The sequence below is a fragment of the Salvelinus namaycush genome, chromosome 18 (genome assembly GCF_016432855.1).
Source record: "Salvelinus namaycush isolate Seneca chromosome 18, SaNama_1.0, whole genome shotgun sequence".
Lineage (NCBI taxonomy): Eukaryota > Metazoa > Chordata > Actinopteri > Salmoniformes > Salmonidae > Salvelinus > Salvelinus namaycush.
The window spans coordinates 15,709,433-15,725,579 of record NC_052324.1 but is presented as its reverse complement, the minus strand read 5'-3'; the positions used below and the strand labels follow the sequence as shown (position 1 = coordinate 15,725,579).

The window sequence follows — 16,147 nt, the reverse complement described above, 5'->3', positions numbered from 1 at the left end:
CTGTGTGTGATGACAAAGCCGAGCTCCAGCGCGATAAACATGCAGGTCTTTGTGTGGGTGACTAATGTATGTCACAAACAGACCCTTCTGAGTAGAGAGTCTGGGAATGATGTTGTGATGACAGTGCATTTGCTGTAATTGTTGTGTGTGAAATGTGTATCCTCATGTTTTAAGACAGTGAGAGGCATTTTAGTTTCAATAAACCATTTTCTATACCGTTAGTAGGGTATATGACAGGCCATGATTGTAAATAAGAATTTGTTCTTAATTGACCTGCCTGTTAAAATAAAGTTACATTACAAAAGATTTTAAATAAAGGTGGACAGAGTGAAAGAATCTACTGTAGTTGCAATACTGGTGTGCTGTGTGTTTTTACGAAGCTAGTTCAGAGACAGGGGAAACCCAGGCTGGTTTTCATTGTTCCCTCAGACTCTTTCCCACTGTAAAAAAATGATAAAACATGCATTGGGTCTGGCCTGGCTGAAAAATGTCAATGTGTTGGAGATTTCCCAGCATGTTAACAAAACCTTACAGGGAAATTACTGACAGATTATTTCCATATGTCTGTATCTCCTCCAATTATAGAAAAGGACAAATTAACTTTCCAAAAATTTAGCACGCTGATTGTTTCACTTTTTATTTAAGGTCAACTTGACCCGAAACTGAAAAATGTGTGAAAACGTGTTGCTCTGTTCCACCCCTGTGATTGTTCTTGCCACATCTGCTGAGTTGAAACTTTATTTCAGGCTCTTTTCTTTTGGCATAATGAAAGCGTGAACACTCCCAGCTGTTTGGTGAGTTCCTCAGCTGGCCTTCCAATACTGGAGCTCTCTTCTTGACCACAGGTCTCCCCTGAAAAAGGAGATTCTTTATTTCAAAGCAACTAAATAAAGGGTACATAAAAAAAGGAACTGAAAGGTCCACTAAACAGTTAATCCTGTGACATAGGGTGTCGCTGTCCTCAGCTTCCCGTTACAGAAGGGGAAATCATTCTGAAATAAAAGTACTGTAAAACGTGCACTGATCTTATGATGAGAAGATTGAGTCACTTCGCCAAAACACATGATCTACCATAACAATCCAAGGAAATGGAATTACATTGCCTTGCAAAAGTATTCAGACCCCTTGGATTTCTTCACATTTTATTGGGTTAGAAAATGGGATTAAAATTGATTTAATTGTCATTTTTTTGTCAACTACCTACACAAAATATTTTTTTATGTCAAAGTGAAAGATATATAGATAAAAAAAAAAATCATAACTAAAATATAGTCATTGAATAAGTATTCAGCCCCTAAATTAGTTGAGGAGTAAAATGTGGCTTAACAAATCACAGAATAAGTTACATTGACTCAGTATGTGTGAAATAATAGTGGTTGACATACCCGTTGTCTGTCCCCCATACATACAACATAAACTCAGCAAAAAAAGAAACATCCTCTCACTGTCAACTGCGTTTATTTTCAGCAAACTTTTGTACATATTTGTATGAACATGACAAGATTCAACAACTGAGACATAAACTGAACAAGTTCCACAGACATGTGACTAACAGAAATGGAATAATGTGTCCCTGAACAAAGGGGGGGTCAAAATCAAAAATAACAGTCAGTATCTGATGTGGCCACCAGCTGCATTAAGTACTGCAGTGCATCTCCTCCTCATGGACTGCACCAGATTTGCCAGTTCTTGCTGTGAGTGTTACCCCACTCTTCCACCAAGGCACCTGCAGTTCCCGGACATTTCTGGGGGGGGATGACCCTAGCCCTCACCCTCCGATCCAACAGGTCCCAGACGTGCTCAATGGGATTGAGATCCGGGCTCTTCACTGACCATGGCAGAACACTGACATTCCTGTCTTGCAGGGAATCACGCACAGAACGAGCAGTATGGCTGGTGTCATTGTCATGCTGGAGGGTCATGTCAGGATGAGCCTGCAGGAAGGGTACCAAATGAGGGAGGAGGATGTCTTCCCTGTAACTCACAGCGTTGAGATTGCCTGCAATGACAACAAGCTCAGTCCGATGATGCTCCACCTCCAAATCAATCCCGCTCCAGAGTACAGGCCTCGGTGTAAAGCTCATTCCTTCAACGATAAACGCGAATCCAACCATCACACCTGGTGAGACACAACCACAACTCGTCAGTGAAGAGCACATTTTCCCAGTCCTGTCTGGTCCAGCGACGGTGGGTTTGTGCCCGTTGTTGCCGGTGATGGCTGGTGAGGACCTGCTTTACAACAGGCCTACAAGCATTCAGTCCAGCCTCTCTCAGCCTATTGCAGACTGTCTGAGCACTGATGGAGGGATTGTGCGTTCCTGGTGTAACTCAGGCAGTTGTTGTTGCCATCCTGTACCTGTCCCGCAAGTGTGATGTTCGGATGTACTGATCCTGTGCAGGTGTTGTTACACGTGGTTTGCCACTGCGAGAACGATCAGCTGTCCGTCCTGTCTCCCTGTAGCGTTGTCTTAGGCTTGTCACAGTACGGACATTTATATTTATTGCCCTGGCCACATCTGCAGTCCTCATGTCTCCTTGCAGCATGCCTAAGGCGTACACGCAGATGAGCAGGGACCCTGGGCATCTTTCTTTTGGTGTTTGTCAGAGTCAGTAGAAAGGCCTCTTTAGTGTCCTAAGTTTTCATAACTGTGACCTTAATTGCCTACAGGTAAGCTGTTAGTGGTAAGCTGTTAGTGTCTTAACGACCGTTCCACAGGTGCATGTTCATTAATTGTTTATGGTTATTTGAACAAGCAGGGGAAGCAGTGTTTCAACCCTTTACAATGAAGATCTGTGAAGTTATTTGTAATTTTTATTTTTTTTATTTTTATTTTATCCCATTTTCTCCCCAATTTTCGTGGTATCCAATCGCTAGTAATTACTATCTTGTCTCATCGCTACAACTCCCATACGGGCTCGGGAGAGACAAAGGTTGAAAGCCATGCGTCCTCCGAAGCACAACCCAACCAAGCCGCACTGCTTCTTAACAAGTGCGCCTCCAACCCGGAAGCCAGCCGCACCAATGTGTCGGAGGAAACACCGTGTACCTGGCCCCCTTGGTTAGCGCGCACTGCGCCCGGCCCGCCACAGGAGTCGCTGGAGCGCGATGAGACAAGGATATCCCTACCGGCCAAACCCTCCCTAACCCGGACGACGCTATGCCAATTGTGCGTCGCCCCACGGACCTCCCGGTCGCGGCCGGCTGCGACAGAGCCTGGGCGCGAACCCAGAGACTCTGGTGGCGCAGTTAGCACTGCGATGCAGTGCCCTAGACCACTGCGCCATGGATTTTTACGAATTATCTTTGAAAGACAGGGTCCTGAAAAGGGACGTTTCTTTTTTTGCTGAGTTTATGTAAGGTCCCTCAGTCAAGTTTCACAGATTCAACTACAAAGACCAGGGAGCTTTTCGAAAGCCTCATAAAGGGCAGTGATTGGTAGATGGGTAACAATAACAAATCAAACATTGAATATCTCTTTAAGCATGGTCAATTTAATAATAATGCTGTGTTTGATGTATTAATCCACCCAGACACATCAAAGATACAGTCAACCTTCTTAACTGAGCTGCAGGGCAGGAATGAAACTGCCCAGGGATGTTACCAGTAGGCCATTGGGGATTTTAAAACAGCTACAGAGTTCAATGATTTGATGGGAGAAAACTGAGGATGGATCAACAACGTTGAAGTGACTCCACAATAATGACCTAAATGACAGAGTGAAAAGAAGAATACAAAAATGCAGAATAAAAATATTCCATCCTGTATGCAACAAGGCACTAAAGTAATACTGCAACAACAAAAAACACAGCAAAGAAAAATACTTTTTGGCCTAATTGAAAAGCCTTATGTTTGGGGCAAATCCAACATAACACATCACTGAGCAACTGCCTCCTTATTTTCAAGCATGGTGATGGCTGCATCATGGTAAAGGTATGCTTGACATCGGCAAAGACTGGGGAGTTTTTCAGGATTAAAATAATTGGGATGGAGCTAAGCACAGGCAAAATCCTAGAGGAAAACCTTCTTCAGTCTGCTTTCCACCAGACTAGGAGATGAATTCACCTTTATTCTTAAAACATTTTTTTAATTTTTATTTCACTTTGACATTACACAGTAGTTTGTGTAAATTGTTGACAAAAAATTACAATTAAATCAATTTGAATTCCACTTTGTAATAAACTTGAAAAAAAAAGAAATCCAAGGGTTCTGAATAGTTTTGCAAGGCACTGTACATGGTAAGTATAATTACATAGTGTTGTATCTTTGCAATGTTGTTTTTACTCCTGGATAGTACAGTAGAGTCTACAGTAGAACATAGAACATTAGTGTATGTTTACATGCTATCTGTTCTCCTATCCCATCACTCTGGGTGTTTGTACCGCAGTCTGCATTCATTGATCAGTGAGTTGTTCTCATGTAAACCCACCGACAGCAATGAATGTTTATTGCAGCATTAGGAGGTGGACCTCTTAACTTAGTCCAGTATGGGAAGTAACAGAAGATGATGTAAAACCAGGAGATTTACAGGAAGTGTCTGTCTTCATCCCTCTCCACTTGCCGAGTGTCTCTTTAAAGGTGGCCCTCAGGGTACATTTAACGGTCGATGGTTTTGGACAGATGCTCAAACTCACCGACAGCGTTGAATGTTTACTGAGGGCACCAGGAGAAATGTCTTGTCCTTTAGTTGCCACACTCATGTCCCTAGATCAGCAACCACTCGCCTTTGTTCAGCAACCACTACACCACATAATATAGGCTGCTGTTTCCAGGCCAGCAGATATAGGAGGCCACTCATTTCTCTTGGCCAGCATGTTCAATGTGGACGCCCAGTTTGTTACCACCCATGTTGTTGTTGAGTTGCTAATAGATTTTGATGAGGTGCCAGCAGGGGAGGAGAGGAGAGTCATGATGTTGGTTTTCCCGAAATAGTCATTCCTACAGCTGTGGTGAATACCATAGTCATCTTCCTCTTCTGCTGCTGCTGCGATGAAACTTGTGACTGCTAACAAGACTCTTACCTTACCTAGCCCAAAGCAGCGCCTCTTTCTCCCCCAGCATATTCCATCTCCTCCTCACACACGCTACACATCCCAGTCACCTGTGCTGTGGGGAAAACAGACGAAGAAAAAGGAAAGAGCCTGAATATAAAAATCCAAAACGGCACGTCAATCAACCCTCCAGAAATGTCTTGGAGAAATGGAAGCATGTTGTGATGGTTAGCTAAGCGCGTGTTGTAGAGATCCCCCCCTACAGCATAAACCATTGCACTGTAGCATTGTTAGTAGTTTGACGGCTGTTCCCTTTACCCTGCTCTGAATCCCAGCTCTGTACTGCACGGGGAACACAGCATCTTCCTGTTTCAGCCTCTTTGAGGTTGGAAACTCATGCAGTCATGTTTTATTCATGCACACTTCCCATTCGGCTGCTCCTCTTAACTGTGTAACATGCAGCAGGGATTTGAGACACTTCTCTTTCTTTTGTTCTTTTTTGTAATCTTTGGCACACAAATCTGGCATTTAGGATGGGTGGGGAATACAAAACGCTGGTTCAAATATTATGGAATATAATGCAACTAATTAGTTTTGTTGAGGGTTTTAGAATGTGTCTCGTATAGAGCAGTGGATTACAGGCTTCCTGTCTCTGTTAGTTCCATCAAACATGAAATAATGATATAATTGATTGGTTCTCCAGACCTCAGTTTGCTGCGTTAGCTTTGTCTCTTCACCTTTAGGCTGCTTTACGAGACCCATGAAATAATAGACTGTTCAGGTCCTTTTGCATTCTGACACAGTTCACTGAGGCATCACTATGCCTTTACTGCAGTATTCTGTTGTCATGTTTCTCACATTGTCTAATTTCATATATTCCATGAGCGTTAATATCTGTAGCAAGTTAGCTGATTACAGAGGACTTAACAAAAAATGGTTGGAAAAGCATTCTTCTCTTATGTCTGTCCTCAGTGTTCCCCCAGTTTCAAGGTAAGCAGTGACTGTTTTTCAGTCTGGTCAGAGATTCCTAAAAATGAATTTGGCGTTGGGTTGGCTGTGGTCCCTACCTTCCTTGGCACTTGTACAATTTAGCTGTCTGCCCCAAGACACACAAGGGCTTTTCATTCTGGAATATTTCTTTCCTTTTCCCCTCTATTCATTTGACTGAACTTTTATCCTGTTTGCATGCAGAACAGATTGGCAGCCTGACTCAAATCCACACATGCTGTACTTCCTTATAAAATAGTTCTGTCTAAGACCGCCCAGGCTGATATCACTGAAACAATCTGTAATTTTCCCTCAACTTTGCATGAGGGAGCAAGCTGTGAAATTCGAACTGAGAGTTCGGGACTGTTTGTGAGTGTTTGATTGAGTTACCGATAGTGAGCCAGTTAAAACCCTGAGACCTAAGAGAGAGACGGTGTCTGTAGTGAGAGAGCGAGGTAGGGCCACAGAGTTAACTGGATTTACTTGAACACTGTCACTGAACCCACTTGAACCCTGCGGCATCAGCACATTCCAGAGGTCAGAAATGAGAAGGCACACAGTGTACTCTCTGACTGGCTGACGTCATGGTGCTCAAGTCCATCAACAGGATCCTGGATTCTAACGTTACCTATCTGACACTAAGAAACCAGGTCAGACTGTTGTCATTTGATCTAATACAATGTACAGTAGACATGAGTAGACTGCATTTAAACGTGTATATATTTCAATATTCCGCGGCCATGTTCTTCTGAAATGTGTTGAAAGCATTCTGTCACATACTGTAAGCACTCTTAACCTGACACTTTCAACATGCCGGTTCTAAAAATACTCTACAGAGTTTCTTCAGGCTTGAGACATGCCCTGACATACACATCACACTACGTGTCTGACTGTCCGTCGGCATTACACAACGACCTGGGACACTGTCATTTAATCTCATAGCTTCTTAACCTTTTACTGCAGTGGGCTAAGTCAGGGTCACACAGAGTGTTTCTTGGTGGTCTTGAACAAGTCTACTTTGAAACAAAAGTATACACTTCACACACATGTTTATGGGCTTAAAAGAAATGACGATACCTGTACCATGTCAGATATAGAGTTAAAATTAATTATATTTTGAGTTTGCATCCCAATATGACACTTTATATCAATCACAGAAGACTGAAATATAAAAAAACTGTTTCACCAGATTTGTCAGTATTTTTTAAATATTTTTTTTTATTAATTATGAAATTATGAAAAATATTAATAGCATTCCACCCATGAGGCCACTAGGTCATTTGACTGCAGGAAACGGCTACAGACACATTTAATCACTTCACGGAGTGGTCTGAATTTTGATAGAAAACGCAATCAAATCCAACAAATATGCCTTAATTGCCATGTCAGTCAGAACATGTGAGAACAAGTAAGATCTGACAAATTATTAACTGGCAGAATTGCAACTTTCTCTTCTAAATTAACTCATTTTGTATTAGATTTAGTGTTGCAGTGGGGTAGTATCATATTAAGTGTCACGTTATAGTGGAAAAGTAGTTGATGTCTCCTACAGTTTCGTCTAGCTGCTATGGTATGCATAGTTGTAGCGGCAGGGTGTAGTATTATATGATATGGTATGATATTCAGAGGCTCAGGTGGAAGAAAGGACCACCCCTGGGTTCCCCAGCGCTGAGGGACTACTACTCTGAGATCTCTCCCAGGCAGAGCGCCAAGCCTCAGTCCGCCACGCCAAGCCTCCAGAACTCTCCACGTGCCACCTCTGACTCTGCCAAGGCTCCGGGTGTTTAATTTCCAACTCTCAGCCCGCCAGCCAGAGCCATTTTTTCTCTTTAATGCCAAAAAGCACTGAGTTAACCTTCGATGCGCTCAGGCAGCGCAATCTAACCCTCCATGCGGTCACAGTTAGCCTCTTCCCTTTATGTGAAGGAAGAGGTTATCTGTGTAAGAAGACAAATAAGTATGTACAGAGGGAGTGTTGTGGTGTTATACAATGGTACTAAACACTACATCACTTCCCTCAGTCCTTAGTCTGGGCTGTTTGTTAAACGGTTCAATATCTATCTCCTCACATCCACTGCGTCTGGTAATCGTTCTCCCTTGTCACACACTCAGACTGGAATGCTCGTTTGTGTAAAACCAGTTGTAAAATGTGTTGGGATCGGACAACATCTCTCTCTCTCTACTGATGAAGTGAGATCACTCCCTCGGTCTGCCATCTCATGTCATCTGTTCACTTTTGACCCCACAGTGGATAGGTCCTGTCACCTCAGCCTGGTTCTGCTAGAGCGATCCCGAGAGGAATATGACGTCCTCTTCTCTCAGATCTGAAGCAGCACTGGCTCGGTTTAATCAAGCTGATGAATACGTTATAAGCTCTTTCATGAGAAGTTTTGAAGATTGCTAACAGAAAAAGGGATGGAGCCCTTTGTGGGTGTCTACTGGATTTAGCTGTGACATTTCTCCGGTGTCTGCTGTCACATTTGTCTCAAGGAGCCTTTTTTCATTGGTTAGGTGCACTGGCCCCTTAAACACGGGCTTTGTCACAGTTCTCAGACCAAAATCCACAAATGTGGTCCTATTATGCATTGTTATCAGAGCTATAGTACGGCTGTACAGTCCAGTTGAAGATGCTTTAGTGATGTCGTTAAAGAACGCATAACCAACATATTTTTCTTAACACACATTTTTTTCCCCCTCAAGGGTGACCGCAACAAAAAGTTACACAACATTTGTTTATGGCACATAATCCCTGCTTTAATCTGTTGTGTAGACGCAGTGCAGTCATGGCATCATCTCCAAGCCCAGAGGGTTAGCGTTTCTCCTCTGACGACTGTTTGCACTCACTGCACTCTGGATCACAATAAATAAGGCATGCAGCTGCCCGCCATCTCTCCTTCCCCTTCCCCTCCCTCTATACTCTCCTCCTCCCTCCTCTTCTCCCGCCTGCCTCTCAACCCCCCCTGCTGGGGGCGCGAAGGAGGGATGTGTCACACAGTGAGATTTAAAATAGCACGGAGGGGCAGGGAGGAGAGGCACCGCACGACGAAGCAGTGCTGATTTCATATTTCCGTTATCACTAGGAGCCAGTGGGCTGAGCCAGCATGGGAATGACCTGAATATAGATGGAACTTTCATTTGTCCCGGAGCTGTGCTGCCTTATGGCAGGTATTGACATGCCAAGTCAACCTTTGTTCTCAGTAGAATTCCACATAAGGCACGAGCAGGATGGCCGTGGATGTTGCCAGGAACCCTTTTGTCTTCTCTGCATGTCAGTAGTTCATGTGTGGGCCGTGGCATCTTATATTCTGATCTTCCTCTAGCAGACAGACACCTAAGTAAAACTCAGAGGACAATCCCGTGCCCATCCATCAGTGTAAAGGACCACTCAGAGAGCTGAGCATCTCTATTCCTCAGGAGTCTGCCTCTGCGTTACAGCGTGAGCCTCGGGCCCAGCAGCACACTGATGACAGTGAGGCCCCCGCCTCTTCACAAAGTACACTCTGTAATGACTACTTAGTCTTTCCCATTCTATGTATGAATAGCAGAGTTTGGGCATGGTCAGGTATTGGCATACCATTTGGCAAGCCAATGCTCAATCAGTGTCACTCATAATACTGCTGATTTGATTTCACTAAAGTAGCACATTACAACTCTACAATGTGCTGTTAATAAACCTCCATGCTTTCCTATTGGCTCAAAGTACAGTACATGTAGCTATCTGCTGTGGTGTACCCAGTCAGTGGAGCAGAGTTGAAAGCATTGATCCAGAGAGTTAGTTAGTTGTATAGAGTCTTAACCCCCCTTCCAGGCAGTTCCTTCCTCTAGCTGCATGAAGAAATCTCAGCTGAATTCATGTCTCCTTTCAGATTTCTAAGAGGCGTTAAACCTTTCTGGATTAAAGTAGGTAAGCTGACAGGCAGAAGATTGTATTAGCTGGTGTGTTGGCACAGCTTAGAATTTGATTTCCTTCTCGCTGACCTGGTAGACAGCATTGTTGTGTTTTTCCATTTTAAATTACAGCAAAAACATCCGTAATGTTTCTTTCTCTTCCCATGTTTTCTATCGTTCTCTCTCTCTCTCTCTCTCTCTCTCTCTCTCTCTCTCTCTCTCTCTCTCTCTCTCTCTCTCTCTCTCTCTCTCTCTCTCTCTCTCTCTCTCTCTCTCTCTCTCTCTCTCTCTCTCTCTCTCTCTCTCTCTCTCTCTCTCTCTCCATCTCCCTCAAAGCACTGACAGCATACTTCTGTGAACACATAATTTATCATCTGCTAAGCCATGCTGATTATAGAGCTTTCCCCACAGCCCTTATCGGTTGCTGAGCCTGCTTTTCACTCCACAGCTGCCAATTATATCCCGGCCCGGCCGGCTGGCCTGCAAACAGACCTGGTCTGTCAGCCAGCTGCAAACTGATGGAGGGCTTGGAAATACATGTTATAGGCTTACCCGTACACTGTGAATAGAACAGTTATGGTTTGATATAGGGACTTGACCTCAGTGAGTGTTGCATTAGGGTGATAGTTGAATAGCATTACCTTAAACCAGGCAATGGATGCCAGGAGGATGGTGGGGATGTGACAGTGCTCGGTTATTAGGAGAAGAGCCTGTGGGGAGGGTATGTATTGCATGCAGATAGCGGCTCCCCGGCCTCTCAGCTGATGTAATGTGACGTCTGATTGTCAGTGTAATGGGAAGAGACGTGCACATCAGAGCAATGTGGGTCAGAGAGGCAGATGACCAGCCTGCGGCCTGTATCTGCTGCCGCTGCCTAATCTGCTCTAACACAGCCAGAAGGGACTCCTAATCGACCCTGATATTCACTGAGCACACATTACGCTCTCTGCTCCCTGGTTCAGCATAGCTGTGGAGGGGAATGGAGGATGGAGCCTCAGTTTGTGACAGACAGCGTTTCCATTTTACAAAGATGTATGTTTCCTGATTTATGTTTTCTGATGATATAAGGTGTTTTCGATGAGAAATGCTCAGTGGAACAACAAAATGATTCAACTTCAAAGGAAATAATCAAGACCTGATCCATCCCTTGTAAAACAGCCCACGAACCATTAAAACAGACTGAAACCGTGTAGGAATGGACTAGGAAGTTGAGAATCCTCTCTTTTCCTTCGGTGATCTCCGATCGAGCACAGAGCGATGACAAGAGACCGTTCAGGAAACTAGAATGCCAATTTATATGTTACGCTTAACAAGGCAAGTTCACTTTAAGCATGCCAAATTCAGATTTCACACTTGAGATGTATCTCATCATCTGGGCTCCTTTTCATTTGATGTAATAACCACACTGGCCGGATCCTTCTCCACGGTCTTACAGGTTTTAAAATATTCGTGAAGAATTCTAAAATGTATATTTGAGAATTCTGTGGTATGGCAGTAAGATATCTACTGTATGCAGAGTGCTGATGTAGAGTGACGGATTCCAACATGATCATCAGGGACAGAGATTGTACTAGCGAGAGAGAGAGAGAGAGAGAGGGACTTTTTGCAAAGGTTTGTAGTGCACATCTGTGGGGTCTTAACAGCCCCGTCATAGCCAGACGGAGGTGACAATGAGGCCTTGAAGTGTGGTGACATTTTATGCTCAGACTGCTTTTTTACAGCTATGGAAAGGCTCTGGAGAATCTGCCACTGCTTCATCAAAGCCAGTAATTTCCTGTCCATTTCAACCCCCATCCCACTACCCTGATTCCACGTCTGCTAATCCCACCCCCGCAAACCCCCTTGCCCCCCCCCTTGCCCCCCCCCTTGCCCCCCTGCCGGCGCCCCTGCTGGCACCCCGCCTGCCCGTTCCACTCCACTCTGTGCTATGCTGCCCTGGGCCGGGCTAGGCTAGGCTATGTGGCTATGTGCTTTGTGTCAGCAGGCTTGCGGCTGAGCATTAACAAAATCCTCATTGTCCAGCGCGGGAGTGGTGACTCGCTGTCTGGTTTTCTATTCAAATCCAGGTAAAGGGGCCTGAGAGATCCAGCCTCAAAGCAAAGTCCAGTCCCAGCGCAGGGCAGGCTACAGGGCCGGAGGACAGGTTGCACAAGCTCTCAAACCCTGCACCCAAACACACTCATATCTCAGCCTCAAAGATCAACAAGTGATAACGGTTTTAGTTTTAAAAATCTGTTTCGGACTAAAGCGAATACTTTCAATTCATCAATAGTCTTTCATTGATTCCTCTAAATATTGACGGATATTGAATGTAACTTCTTGTTTCCAGACTTCCATCGTGGCAACACAGATGTGTATCAGAGTAACAAGACTCCACATGTAAAGGCATCTCAAAGGACTACTTGTACTGGGCCTATATCCTGGGGATGTGGTACACATATGCACACCAAATACTTTTTCTCTGTTGATTCTCCCCAGAGCCATAGCTGTTTTTAACGATGCCTATGGAAGACTGTCTGTCTTTAGTCCACAGCTGTGCAGCTATAACATTTGTTTTTAAAGCTGCTTTTCTAGTGTCATCAATGACGTGTCCGTATATTATTGTAGTTTAAAAAAAAATACTTGTTGTGGTATTTTCAAGTTTTGTCATAATCCCTCTTTAATGTCTGTTCTTCTCTCTGTCACTGTGTCGGCTTGTTCATGGGATTTGGGCAATGTTTTTGGTGTTACTAGTCCCTCTCTCAGACAGCTTTTGTAGTGGATTAAGGGCTTTAGACAAAGCAGACACGACAAACAAGATAGCTGGGGACAGGCTGTATTTCCTGTCACTCAATACATTCCAACTCCTCCGACCCCCCCCCCCCCCCCCCCCCACACACAAGATGCCGGAAAAAAACACCAGCCATTCTTATAATTACACTCTCTTCCTCTTTCACTGCTGTTTATAAACCTTCTTGGACATCCTACGTTGCATTTTTTACTTCTCAGCCTCCGAGCACATTACTACTTCACAGCAGCTATGTTTTTTCTGTGTACAACTAGAGTCAAAGAAAGGGGAGGGGGAAGAGAGAGAGAGATACTCTTTGAAAAGCCAGTCAAAAGTGAAGCATGGTCACCTCTAACCCGGGCCAGGCATCCCCTCCTCCAGCACCCTGAGCAGCAGCTGGCTGCCTATCTCTCACTGCTCTAATGGCTGACACGGCGGTCTGGATGGGGCTGGACGCTTTTGTCCACAGTTCCTCTCAGTCAAACAACTACTACTGCTACTGGGCGCACCCAACATTCCCAGGGACCAGCGTTATGAAACACACGCAGACATACAGGGAAACGCACAGGGATGCATTCATTCACACACACGCACACGAGCACATACTTAAACACACACACACACAATACACACACACACACACACACACACACACACACACACACACACACACACACACACACACACACACACACACACACACACACACACACACACACACACACACACACACACACACACACACACACACACACACAGACATACTTTGTATACCGCACACAATCTCTCTCGAACTCGCTCTTTCACACAGACCCTCTGTTTAAAGCACACATGCTCTCTTTAAGACAAACTGTACCTCGCACGCATACTCTCCAATGCATACACACACGTTATAAGAACCACACACAAACAAAGACAATCCAACACTTACACAATCCTCTTCTTTATAAACAGTCATATTACCAATAGGTAAGTGGAAATCATAATTGCAGTTCTAGTACACTCAACTAAGCCATCAGTGAGCACATACAATAAGGCCCTCATTCAGAAATAATGCATAGAAGTAAAGCATAGAAGATTGTGCTAATAAGGTGTATAATGGGGAGAATGTGTTCTATTCAGAGCCACTCAGACATCATGCAGAGGGGAGCGACTGGCACAGTGTGGCCAGAGGTGAATTGTTACAAAAATACAGATTGTAAATGAATAGATACTCACTGAAATAATAGCGGACAGTTATTCAGTTGAAGTTCGTCGATGTTATTGCAGAAAGTGGAAAAGTGTATAGGTGGGAGAAAAGGGAAGAAAAAAACCCCTCCGTAGCCGGTCGAACAGCTAACTTCCCTCAAGTGCACACGTTGAAAAGTTAGTGTGGAACTGAGGGGAATGGGTTCTTCTCTCTCCCTCCCTCCCTCTCTCCCTGCCTCTGTCCCACACACACAAACACACATACTCAAACACATTCAAACACATTCACACACGCTGTCCGATCTTCTGATGTCCTGCCCGATCTGTCTGTCTCTCTCCCTCTTTCTCTTTCTCTTTCTCTCTCTATTTCACACACACTCTAACTCTCTGTTTTTCCTCCCCGTTTCTCGACCCACTCCCTCTCACTCTGTTTCTCTCTCTCTCTCCCTCTCTCTCTCTCTCTCTCTCACACACACACACACACACACACACACACACACACACACACACACACACACACACACACACACACACACACACACACACACACACACACACACACACACACACACACACACACACACACACACACACACACACACACACACACACACACACACAGACGCATACAAACATGCATGCACATACACACAAAGGAGCTTCGCTACGCAAGTTATTAAACTGCTCCACATTTAATTGCATGAACTATATATGAACCAGTTGATGGACAGGAGCACATTTAGTCATGTGTTAAAGAGGAAGAGCAGTTATTGGTTGAGACTTTGAGAGCCAGGGGCTAGGGCTCAGTGATTGGGCAGTGTTCAGACCATTGAAAGTAGAGCCCTCTCTATTGAATGGCTACTGGTGTGGGTGGGGCCTGTGTTTGGGTGACAGACTGGCTCTGGAAAATGATCCTGAGAGTTCAGCTACTCTGCCAACCAGAGCAGCCTATGCAGAGAGGAGGGGAGAAGTGGGGTGATGTTTAGTATTTGTGAAAGGAAGGAATCTGCTCACCAATAGTTTTATCATCGAAATATAGTATTTTTTTTTTTAAAACGACACGTTGGAGAATACAATGAAGAATATCAACCTAAATGTCTTACCCAACTGTTTGAATAAAACATGTATAAAATATATTTAGCATCATTGACGGTACATACAAGAACAATTCTGATCTCATAATAGTTTGAAACGGATTAATTTGAGTCTCCTCGGCTTTTGTCTAGTCTCGCTTGACAAGGATGGCGATTTCTCTCTTCGCCACCCAGTAGAGGCTAAACCCCTCGTGTCCCACAGAGCCTGACATCTACATGTCTCCCTGAGATGCACTAGCTGGATGCAGCCCCACACTCCTCCCTTTGTGTGTCTTTCCCCCTCTCTCCCTCTCCCCTCTCTACCCAGTGATGACGACAGGCCGGGCCCGGGAGTGCTGCCAAGTGCTTTCATTCACACCTGATTAGATCACAGTGACCTCGATAACATCACTCTGCTCCACGCCCTGCGCCACACTGGGACACAAGCCTTTTGTTTGGGTTGAGAAAATAATGTGTCTGCACAAATTGACGCTAAATTAGATGGAGGGGATATTAATGTAGAAATGTCTGAAGATGTGAGAGGGGAGAATGTGTGCGTTACAGAAGAGGTGGATATAATATCTTACAATGGGGGTTATTGTACAGTATTGCATGTCATTTGAAGTGGAATGTGTACATGTAGGTATGTTATAAAGGAAAATGACCCATTGTCTCTGTCGGGGAGTGTTCTTACACTGAGGTGGAAATATTGATTCATGGAGCCGGTGACGGCTGAAAATGACTGTCTTTCAATTTTTTACATTTAGTCAGATTAGAGGAGAGTTTGGGAGCCATGGCTGTGTGTTTGCGCGTGTGTGTATAGGTGTGTGTGTAGGACACAGGACTGACATCAGTGCCATCTGAGACAGCCCTACATCCCAATGACGATGAAAGCTATTTCAGCACAGTGGTTTTATGAGCGTGATCGCATCAGTCTATTTTCTGTAACCTACATTAACATATCGGGCGATTCCAAGGCGGCATGGCCCGCAAATATTTTTGGTATCACAGATTGTTCTGGCAATTTTCACATAGAAACTTCATTAGGAGGAAGGATATTTAACATGCTTTTTACATTTGTACCACAAATCCTTTTTGAGAAAATCATGATGAAAGGGGCCATTTTGGGCCCTTTTTAGACTTACTGTATACGTGCCTCTTGTGGTACATGGTACAGACAACATCTTAGTGTCATAATACTCCTTATAGTGTGCTCTAACATATGGATTATGTCTATATTCTGAAGCAAAAAAAA

At 44.3% G+C, this 16,147-nt stretch overlaps 1 long non-coding RNA gene across 2 annotated transcripts; it reads right to left on the bottom strand.

The window, feature by feature from the left end:
* Window positions 1-616: 616 nt before the first annotated feature.
* Window positions 617-14,242, bottom strand: LOC120063131. 2 transcript variants are annotated; one of them, XR_005478469.1, is made up of 3 exons: window positions 13,850-14,242; window positions 5,020-5,104; window positions 617-852 (listed from the first exon to the last, which is right to left on the bottom strand). It is a non-coding gene; the product is annotated as an uncharacterized LOC120063131 (long non-coding RNA). The 2 variants fall into 2 exon arrangements; XR_005478468.1 differs by having other exon boundaries at window positions 5,025-5,104; window positions 13,850-14,239.
* Window positions 14,243-16,147: the final 1,905 nt, after the last annotated feature.